Genomic DNA, 9,424 nt, shown 5'->3' on the forward strand with positions numbered 1-9,424 from the left:
TGACAGTCGTATGGGTGCTCCCTTGTAGGTAATTAACTGTTTTTCTCTTGCTGCTTTTAATATTCTCTCTTTGTCTTTTGCTCTTGGCATTTTAATTATGATGTGTCTTGGTGTGGTCCTCTTTGGATTCCTTTTGTTTGGGGTTCTGTGGGCTTCCTGGACTTGTAAGTCTATTTCTTTCACCAGGTAGGGGAAGTTTTCGGTCATTATTTCTTCAAATAGGTTTTCAGTATCTTGCTCTCTCTCTTCTTCTGGCACCCCCATAATTCTGATGTTGGTACGCTTGAAGTTGTCCCAGAGTCTTCTTACATTATCTTCAACTTTTTGGATTTTTTTTTTTGCTTTTTGCTTTTTCGGTTGAGTGTTTTTTGCTTCTTTGTATTTCAATTCTTTGACTTGATTCTTGTGTTCCTCTATTCTGTTTTTGGGTCTCTGTATAATATTTTTTATTTCAGTCAGTGTATGTTTAATTTCTAGTTGGTCCTTTTTCATATCTTCGAGGGTCTCGTTATATTTATCGGCCTTTTCTAGGATATTCTTAAAAAGTCTTATAACCGTGGTTTTGAATTCTATATCCAGTCGTTTGTTTTCCTCCATTTCTTTCGTTTGTGATCTGATTCTTTGACCCCGCATTTTCACTGCTTCCCTGAGTTGGTAAGGTAGATATTTGTGCTAGGTTTCCAATATGGCCCAGTGGGTCTGCTTCCCCAGTTAACCTGAGGTGGACACTCTTGGTGCACCCCTTTGTGGACTGTGTGTACAGCCTTGTTGTAATTAAGTCTTTATTGTTGTTGGTATCACTGGGAAGAATTGACCTCTGGGCCAGTTGGCTGTAAGGATCAGCTGTGTCTATGCTGGGAGAAGTTCGGTGCTGGAGACAGCCTTATAGGATTAGACTTGCCAAATTGCAATAGCCTCTGTGCTCAGCTTGGATGGGGTGGAGTCTCAGTCTTGGCTTCCTGTCAGCCTTGCCCTTGTGCGCATGTGCGCTTTCAGTCCTCTGCCTTCCCCGGCTCCCGAGTCTCCACCCAAGAGTCCAGACTCCCCCCACAAGAGCGTGGGTCCCCAGGGGCTCGCCTGGAACTGGGGTTCACTGCAGTCAGAACTGGGGCTCAGTGCAGTCAGAATCCTCTGACTCCCTTCCACTAGGGAAAGCCTGTGGCAACTTCCGCAGCCTTTGTGTGCACTGGCGCGCGCGCAGCGCGCGCGCACTTTCAGTCCTCCGCCTTCCCCGGCTCCCGAGTCTCCGCCCGAGAGTCCAGACTCCCCCCACAAGAGCGTGGGTCCCCAGGGGCTCGCCTGGAACTGGGGTTCACTGCAGTCAGAACTGGGGCTCAGTGCAGTCAGAATCCTCTGACTCCCTTCCACTAGGGAAAGCCTGTGGCAACCTCCACAGCCTTTGTGCGCACTGGCCCGCGTGCGCCTTCAGACTTCTGCCTTTCTCAGCTCGAGTCTCCGCCCGAGAGTCCAGACTCCCCCCGTAAGAGTGTAGGTCCCCGGGGGTTCGCCCGGAACTGGGGTTCAGTGCAGTCAGAACTGGGGTTCAGTGCGGTCGGAGGCTTCCTTCCCCCTTCCACCAGAGAAAGTCTGCCAGGCTCTCAGCCGCCCTTCCTCTCTGCGCGCACAAAGCCCCTTTGCCGTACCTCCAATTCTCTGTGAGATTTTCTCTTTCCTTCTAGTTGTAGAATTTTCACTCAGCCAGCTTTCCTGTGGTTCTGAATGGTGTCCGTTCTGTCTTTTAGTTGTAGTTTTGAAATTGTTGTGCGAGGCAGCAGTTTAGGTGTTTACCTATGCTGCCATCTTGGTTTCTCAGCAACCCACTCTTAACATTTGTGTGGCCCAAGGTGAGAGACAAATGGAGGCCCATAAGTCATATTTCTAGATATTTAGAAGTGATAAAGCTAAAACTGTTAAATAAAGTATGTTCTATTTTCTTGCCTTGACAAATAAATATTCACAATGACAAACTTGAGAAAATGTGTGTAAAACTATGTTTTTTTATATGACTGACAGCAAAATATCAAAGATAACTGAATTGATTATTATTTTACATGTCTGGGTGTTCTGTTGATGAGCTGGTGAAACTTGGATGAATGATACATAATTCATTAACTCTTATATAGTTATTACGTAAAATTAATTTGCTTTACCTTCATTTTAGCAAAATCAATAATTATCCTATCTAATAAAGAGGGAATATGCAAATTGACTGTCACTCCATCACAAAGATGGCTGCACCCACAGAGGAGGTAGGGATTCCATAACACAAGATGGCGGAGCCCACAGCAGAGGCTGAGTTCCCATAAGGTGTCTTAAGGAGCAATCAGCAGGGACCTGAGGCTGCGTGGCACTGGCCCAGGGCAGGGGACCTGAACCTGTGCCCCCCGCCTGGTAGGGCTTGACAGGGGACCTCAGGCTGTGCCCCCTGCCCATGGTGCCAGGCCTGGGGACCTCAGGTCGCACCCCCTGCCCGGCGGGGCTTGATGGGGGTGGGGTCGGCTGGGTCTGGATCTCGCCCAGTGAGGGTGGGGCCAGCTGGTTCTGGGTCTCGTTTGATTTTGAGGCACCGCGTGTGGGCGGGGACTTGACTCTGGGTCTCACGGCCTGCCCCAGACTCTGACAGGAGGAAGATTTTCATATACATTTTACTAATTTTCTTTCATCTCTGACACTTCTATTATAGAGAAAGGGCAAATAGCAATATTAAAATATTTCCTCTAATTAATCCCCTTTTAATGTGCACGAATTTCAAGCACTGGGCCACTAGTATTGGTATAAGCAAGATTTTCACATGTGCTCCATTGACAGTAATAAATTAGCCAACATTTCTTTTTTAAAATTATATTTTATTGATTTTAGAGAGAGAGGAAGGGAGAGGGAAAGAGGAACATTGATGTGAGAAACACCTATCAGTGGCCTCTTCTACACGCCCTGACCTGGGATTGAACCCACAATCTGGGTATGTGGAATCAAACAGGTGACCTTTTAGCTCACGGAATGATTCTCAACCAACTAAGCCACACCATCCAAGGTGTTAGCCAATATTTCTTAAGTCACTGTAGTGATTTAAATTCATTTCATTTTGGAAAATATCCCTCTTATAAGGCAGGAGCAACAGGAATTATAAAAAATTATTAAACTGACAATTAAATTTGGAAATGAACTTTACATACAAATTTACATATATTCAAAAACTGTTGAGGTCACATGTGACAAAGTAGCACTATTGCCAAAAATATTTTAAACTATTTTAATATCAAATACATTGTTATCATTTTTAACATAAATATATTAAAAGAAAATCTTTTAAAGAAACATCTAGATACATACAGCACTTCTTACATTTTTATTTCAAATTTTCCAGTATTTGCTTTTTATACAGGAAACAAATATCATCAGGGTATTATTAACATATTCAAATTTATCTTCAATTATAACTACACTCTGATCTATGTTGGCCAGAAATATGGCTTCCATTAAAATTAGAACTGTTGGGAATTATTTGTACATGAATGATCCGTTTGATAGGTAAACATTTTCATTTCCTTGCTCTAATGTTCTTATATTTTACTGGATAATTACTTTCGTTACATATATTTTTTTTAATATATTTTATTGATATTTTACAGAGAGGAAGGGAGAGGGATAGAGAGTTAGAAACATCGATGAGAGAGAAACATCGATCAGCTGCCTCCTGCACACCTCCCACTGGGGATGTGCCCACAACCAAGGTACGTGCCCTTGACCCGGAATCGAACCTGGGACCTTTCAGTCCGCAGGCTGACGCTCTATCCACTGAGCCAAACCGGTTTCGGCACGTTACATATTTTTAAAAAAATCTTTCAGTTTAAAGTATTTTTAGTCTTTTAAAAGTACAATAGCCAAACTTAGATCTTTCAACAATTTTTTGTCAATTTTAAGTAATATGAATAATAAAAAACAGTTAAAATCAAATAACTTTGGGTAGCATGAATTAAAACATTAATTTTCTACCAAAGACCATGATTCATGTTTTATTTGAGAGTCTTGTGTTGTTTCAGTTGACTCCTGTGGTGCATCTTGTGTCTCACCTAAATTCAATCTAATTGCTTTAACAGATTCAGACAGCATTCCCATCACACATGTCTGAGAGTGATTTTAAGGTCATTGCTTTGTTTCATCAGAGTATTTCAGCTTTGGGAAGATTCAGAAAACATAATATAGAATCTTTGAATTGCTGTCGAAAAAGTAAATATTGTATCTCCGAATAACAAATTCAGATGTGTGCTGTATAAGACAAACACTCAAGTGTTTTGGGATTTTGGGCCAATATTCTGTATGGTAAAACTTTCAGTTTATCAACCATTTTGCCACCATTATATTCTAGACATTGCCTTCAGTGAATTTTAAATCATCTAAAGCTAAATGTTAATGTTAATTTTTGAAAATTATAATTAATAGTATTAAACACTTTGATAACAGTAAAATTATTTGCAATTTTAGCATTCTGTGGCCATCCAGTTATCAATGGAAAGAATAGGTATTATACTTCCTAGAAGTTACATTTAGACTAACCATATACAATTTTAGGAATGATGAATACTTACCAAATGTTCCTTTTCTATTCCATGCAACTGTAGTGAATACTGTACCAGTTCCTGAGTACCTGAGGAACCAAGATGGAACACAAACAGATGTAGGAAGATGGATGCTTGGTGCTATTGGGAAATGATACTTTATTATGCAAAAATCTATAGCATTCCCACTACTGGAGAGGAAGGATTTGACAAGTTAATTTATCTTTTCTTTTACCTAAGTGCTTCTGCCAGTCAAGTCCTCCCACACTCCAGGGCGCCGTCTGTCTCCTGCACAGAAGGTGGAACAACCCACAAACCCTCCTTGCTTTAGAGTGTTTAAGAGACAAAAGGCAATAGAGGAAGAGAGGCATTTTCCTGGGTCTCAAACTGTGTTTTCACTCCTCCCTGGTGGAAGAGGTGCCTGTGGGTTCTTTAATACATATATTTGTATGTGTGTTTGGCATCTGTGGAGCCCAAAAGCCAATCCAGGAAGTTCCCTTCTCTCTGTGGAGGCCTGACTTAATCTAAGTCTAGTACATGGAACCTACCTGTACCTTAACCCAGGTCACATGCCCCTGGACCTTCTTTGCCTGAAGGGTCCAGGTTTGGTCTCTTCACCTCCCCTCCCCACCATTTCTGCACCAAGTCTTCCAGATATATATTTGTTGTTGTTGGGAGGTTCTTTGAAGCTATCAGTCAAGATTTATTGTGGTTTTTTTTTAACGGCATTACATTCCCTTTTCTATATCCTAGAATAGACCCCTTTGGTTATAAAGTTGCTGATAAAAAATTTGCCTCTCCATTAAGGGAGGTTATGCTGTAATTTACAGATAACCTCTACCTAGACACCCTATCCTTATTAAAGAAGGTCACAGATAAACCTCCTTTAGGACAAATTCTTCTTTCTGCTTCCCAGAGTCCAAGAATTAAGGAAGTTTGCAGTAAACAGGAGGGACTCTTGCTTCTCCGTTGTATTTTTGCCTTTTTTAAAAAGGAATTTGTTGTTATGACATTCTGTTCCATGTGCCATGAATCCAGTGCTCTTGATGAAGTTCTCAATACTATGTCACAGTTTAATAAGATCAGACACACTTAAGAGTAATCGAGATGTGAGGAAAGTGCTTTATTCCAGTGTTTAGCATAAAGTAAGTGCTCAATACATATTAGCTTCTCTTTTATTAAGATTATATGATTGTGAATTTAAATAGGGCTCTACAATTTCCAGTTCACTTTCATATAAACTCTATTGTATGATCATTCTAATTACATTGTGAGGCGTGCAGGAAAAACAGCTCCCTTATACAGACAGTAAAACTGACAATCCGATAGCTAAAGTTACTAGAAGATCCCACACCTGTACCCGGCAGACTAGAGCCCATGTTTTCTAATTCCTTCTGGTCAAACAGAAGCAGTAAAATAACTTTTTTCTTATTTTCACCAAAACACCTCAACGTAGGGTATTTTGTGCCTAACACACCGCCCCCCACCCTCACCCCCGTGCACAAACACACCATTGGAGCATCTTCAGAATTCTGGGTATGGATTTCAATATGATGAAGTTGAGTTTTACAAGATACAAGATTCCAAAGTTTTCTATTATGGAAAGTGTGGGTCAGAGCTGTGTCTGCCATTGAGGGTGATGCCTAACAGGTCACCCATCCAAGTCGAAAGCACTTGGCAGCCAGTGCTCCCTCAGAAGTTTCCCAAATTAAAGCATAACATTGGCTGAAAGCTGCTAGAGACTTGGCTTTACTTTCCCTGCACCCTCCCTGATACATTTCTCCGCTCTTTTCTCCTTGTAGCCATGGAGGTTCTCATTAGAAGCATTGAAATGCCTTTCTTTTAGCATTAATCAACCCTTAATTACTCTCCTCATCCTAACCTCCCCCTTTGATGTACTTCTATTGCATTGATGCTATCTACTGCAACATTTAGCTTTACAATCTATGCCTTCAGACAACAAATTAGTCTTATCTCCACAATTGGTTTTTAAGCAACTTACAGGAAAAGGTAATATTCATACTGTTGTGTCACTCATAGTACATAGCACAGTGCTGAACAAGTGTAGGGGTTCAATCATGTTCTTCCATTGATGGATTAAACCAGCAATTCTCAAACTTGTTGGTGTCATAACCCTTTTATACTCTTCAAAAATGATTGATGCTTGAAGAATGACCGCTATCATGAATGACACAGTAACTATTCGGACCAGGAAGTTCATGACCAACAGACGACTTCAGTGGAAACAAATGGTCATTGGTGTCCTTCTTCCTGGAAGACAACAGTACCTAAGACAGAAATTTGGGAAAAACTAGACAAAATGTAGAGACCACACCAGATGTCATCTTTGTGTTTGGATTCAGAACCCATTTTGGTGATGGCAAGACAACTGGCTTTGGCATGATTTATGATTCCTTGGATTATACAAAGAAAAATGAACCCAAACACAGACTTGCAAAGACATGGCCTCATGAGAAGAATTCAAGAAAACAGAGAGAGGAATGCAAGAACAGAATGAAGGAAGTCAGGGTGACTGAGAAGGCCAATGTTGGTGCTGGCAAAAGTGAGCTGGAGATTGGACAACAGGAGTAAATGTTCTTCAGTGACTTTATGTGGTGATTGTGCAGATTTTTCATGAGAGGCTTAATAAACTAAGAACTTGTTTGTGAAAAAAATATTTGGGAATGTAAGGATGTTTTGTTTGGGGGGGCTATGTCTATCTAACACCATATTAAAAATTTAAACTGAGAAAATTCTAAAATATCTTTGCAAAACAAAACAACAGAAGTGTACTGTTTGTGGTGTTTCTGAATGGATGCAAAGTAGACTTTCAGATTTCAAAATAACAATTCAATGGACAATATTGAGGTTCACAGATTATAGCAGGTATAATTGAAGATAGGTTAGAGCACAGAAATACTTCAAACAAGTGAGTTAATCTCAAAAATGCATGTTTATATCCATAAATCTACCTTAGAAAATTCTAGAAAACACAATATTACAGAAGCATGCAATCCATACGCTGTCAGAGCAATAACATTACCCCATATTATGTAGTCTCTGGAAAACTTCATTGTATACTCATGAGAGAATAAGAGTGAAGTAGGCAAATAACATTTCAGTAGTATTATAAAAATAGTTTGACTTCATGGGTCCCCTGAAAGAGTCTTGGGGACCCCTAGGGGTTCTAAGAGTGGACTTTGGAAACCAGCAGATTAGATTATAGATAGTCTTGGTTAATTATACCACTTAAAGATGCTCATTATACAAAATTACTACCAGAGAATTATAGGAAAATTAGAAACTATTTTATAGTGATTGGCATTTGTATTAGTTATGTAGTACTGGATTAGCTATCCATCCATTTGTATTATTCATCTAGTTACCCCTAAACCTAATGGCTTAAACCCATAAACTTTTATTACCTCTCAGTCTCTGTAGGTCAAGAACCCAGGTGCAGCTTAGCTGGGACCCTGTGGCTCAAGGTATCTCAGGATGTTGCATTACACTTTTGACCAGGGCTGTGGTGTCATATGGAGACTCTAGTTGCAGGGAATCTGCTTCCAAGCTTGCACATTTCTTTGTTGGTAGGATTCAGTTCCTCACAGACCATTGGTTGGGAGCCTCAGTATCTCTCACTGGCTGTTGCCTGGAGGTCCTTGCTTCGTGAGCCTCTCCGTAGGACAGCTTGCAGTGTGGTGGCTGGCTTTCCTTAGAGCAAATGAGTGAGAGAGCAAGGGCGGGGCCCAAGGTGGAAGCCACAATCTTTTTGTCACTTAATCTGGCAAGTGACATCCTATTTGTCCATGTTCTATTTGTTAGAAGCAATTCAGTAAGTTTAGCCTACACTCAAGGGGAGGGGACTTCAAGGGTAAAAGTACAAAGAAGCTGAGGTCATTGATTTCCACATTAGAGGCTGCCTACTATATAGCATTTTCTTTATTGAAAAAGGAAAGGTCTGACTCTGAAAATGAATGATAAGCAAAAAGCCAGTTCCTCACATTATTCTGTTCTTTTGCCCAGCTTCCTCTTGTTATACAACACAATTCCTTCCTTCCATGTCTAAAACTGTTACCAATGAATGAAGTGGTTTCATATTGGTGAGAAGAGCCTTTTGAGATATCTTAAGGTTAGAGCTTTATGGCTTTGGTTCCTCTTAATTCAAGTTTATCAGACTGTCTATTTTAATCAATATTTCTCACCCATGTGTGTGTCATACTACTAATTGTCCTTCGAAGTCCATCTTTTTCATATTTCTGGGCACATGGCCACCTACCTAGCAATTACATTTCCCAGCCTCCTTGGCAGCTAGCAGTGACCATGGGCCTAAAGTTTAGAATAATGGGGTATGAGAGGAAGAGATGTGTGTAACTTCTTTGTCATCAACAACTTAAGAAGGGCTCCATGTGCTGGATTTTGGCTCATCACCCTCCCTACCAGCTGGAAATGGTGACAACTTGAGCAGCTTGGAAGCCAAATGTTGGGGATGGCAGATCCACCCTGGCTTCATGGAGCAGAGCTACCCCTCCAGCTTGAATCAACCAGACTATTCCTTGAGAGAGAAACAAACTCCTCTTATTTAAGTCACTATTTTAGGGACCTCATTGTTTTTATCAGCTTTGTTATTCTCCGGCTATTACATTCCACATAAATTAGAGTAGGAAACCAAGCAAAACTGTTTTAATCTTAGTTTAAAACACTGTTTTTGTCTATAGCGGGGGAAGCTATGTATATATGGGGACTGGGACCGTGTGGGACTCTGTACTTTCCATTCAATTTTGCTTGAACCTAAAATTGCTCTAAAAAATAAACTTTATTGCTTTAAAACAAAACTTTGTTTTACTCTTAGTAAACAACAACAAAAAATA

The 9,424-nt window shown here is 40.5% G+C and overlaps 1 pseudogene across 1 annotated transcript; it reads left to right on the forward strand.

Annotated features, from left to right (window-relative positions):
- Positions 1 to 6,739: 6,739 nt before the first annotated feature.
- Positions 6,740 to 7,148, forward strand: LOC308241102 (small ribosomal subunit protein eS24-like; annotated as a pseudogene). The gene has a single exon. The product of its transcript is annotated as a small ribosomal subunit protein eS24-like (transcript).
- The last annotated feature ends 2,276 nt before the right edge of the window (positions 7,149 to 9,424 follow it).

The sequence above is a fragment of the Plecotus auritus genome (genome assembly GCF_963455305.1).
Source record: "Plecotus auritus genome assembly, chromosome: 2".
NCBI lineage: Eukaryota > Metazoa > Chordata > Mammalia > Chiroptera > Vespertilionidae > Plecotus > Plecotus auritus.